A 1,865-nucleotide genomic window follows, 5' to 3' on the forward strand; every position below is an offset into this window, starting at 1 on the left:
CATGGGGCTCCTTGGAAACAGAAAGCCTTAACAAGGAATTTATCTCTTTGCAATTTCCTTCAAGACTTAAAGCCTTGTACAGCTACCTGGGGAGGTTTTGTGGTGTAGTTAATGACAATTTTTTCAAAGTGCATCTAATGAAAATGCTTTCTTGATTGTAAAGGATGTATTTTATGAGTGTTCAGTTTACAGAGGAGGTGATGGAAGCATTCTCCAAGGGATACTGAGGCCGAGTGTCTCCTCAGGAGGTCTGGCCAGGTCAGGAAAAGCAGTCCCGTGATGTCCATCCCTGTATGGACAGCTTTGCTCCTCACCTCCCCAACCCCACCAGGTCTGACCTCGCCCACCTGGGACTGACATCACTGTTCCTTGCATCAGACTTCTCCACTCCAGTCTGGATGTGACAGCTCCATTGCACCATCTCCCACCTGCTCTCCTCAGAGACCTGGCTGCTCACAGCCACAGGGGAATTCTGCCTGTTCTGCAGAAAAGAAAAGTAAAGCACAGTCAGTTTTCATAAACAAGAAAACACTGTGTAATCATACGCAAAGTACAAACTGCCTCTAATGAGGTTGCCTTTCTACAAGGGATAATCTTAGGAGAAATAGTTGAGGTAGGTAGATACACAAAGATAGATATAAACATAATTAAAGGCTGGCTGAGGAGACAATGAGACTACTGAGAGACAGGCAAGGTTTTACTCCCTGAGGGTGAAAGAGCAGCAGAGGTGAGAGGTACCTGGATGAACAAAGAGTAAAGGGAGGAGAAAACTGGAGAATGATGGAGAGGGCCTTTTCCTAGACAGTCTGCATCTGAAAAGATGACTTTGCAAATGACCATTGTATCAGGACAAGTGTAAGTATAGGAAAGATTAGAGAAACAAAATACACCATATAACAGACAAAATAGTTGTAGTGAAGTCACAAGGGAAGACTGAGATTTCTTTGGAATGTCACCTTTGGAAGGTGACAGGCTTGGCAGAGCTCTCTTGTGGGTGAGGACAAGCCAATGTTGCCCCCACCTTTGAAAGAGGCCCAGCCCAGGGACCCACAGGCTGTACAAGCTCCCTGGGGTGATTAGTGTGCCATCAATGAGAGTCCCCTTGGGTGACATTTCTGGGCACTGGAAAGAGAAAAAAGTGTCCAAAAGCAGTCAGCATGGACTTTCCAAGGGTAAATCATGCCTCAGTGAGGAAGTGGTGACAGCAGGGAAAGCTCTCGGGTTTCCTGTGTCCATGGAAGTCAGTCAGATGTTGGTACAGTCAGACCAGCTGCAGCTTTCTTGTCCTGCTCCAGGCAGGGTTGCTCAGATGCAGGGCTACTTGACAGGTATCTCCAAACAGCCCTGATCATTTCCTTTGCTTAACCGTTCATCCCCATCGCACTATTTTCCCACGTCTCAAGTCCCACTCTTTAACCAACTTCATCCTCTCCCTTGCAAAAAGTCAACCCCTTTTCACCATTTCCCCACTGGCGCTGCCTTTCCTCACTTTGCTCCCACCTTTGGTGTTTCTGAGATGGTATCCCAGTGCTTTCTACTTTGATTAGCAACTCCATTACACCAGTACTGTCTTCTTATCTGTAGCGTCCTGCAGCTTCTGAAACGATGCTCTTGCTAGAGGCACCCTGACTCAGGATGAACATCAGCACATGTACTTCCAATGCTTGACTGCTGGAGCTTATGTCCAGAGGGACCTTGACCCACCTGGGGATTTGGCCATCAGAAACCTGAAGGTTTAGAAGAAAGAGGTGCACAACAACTCCATGCAGCAGCACGGGCAGTGACCACACCAGGTAAGGAGTGCCCTGAGGAGAAGGGCTTTTGAGTCATGATGGCTGCCATGATGAGCCAGTGGGCTTTGCATT

The sequence above is a fragment of the Numenius arquata genome, unplaced genomic scaffold, assembly GCF_964106895.1.
Source record: "Numenius arquata unplaced genomic scaffold, bNumArq3.hap1.1 HAP1_SCAFFOLD_67, whole genome shotgun sequence".
Classification (NCBI taxonomy): domain Eukaryota; kingdom Metazoa; phylum Chordata; class Aves; order Charadriiformes; family Scolopacidae; genus Numenius; species Numenius arquata.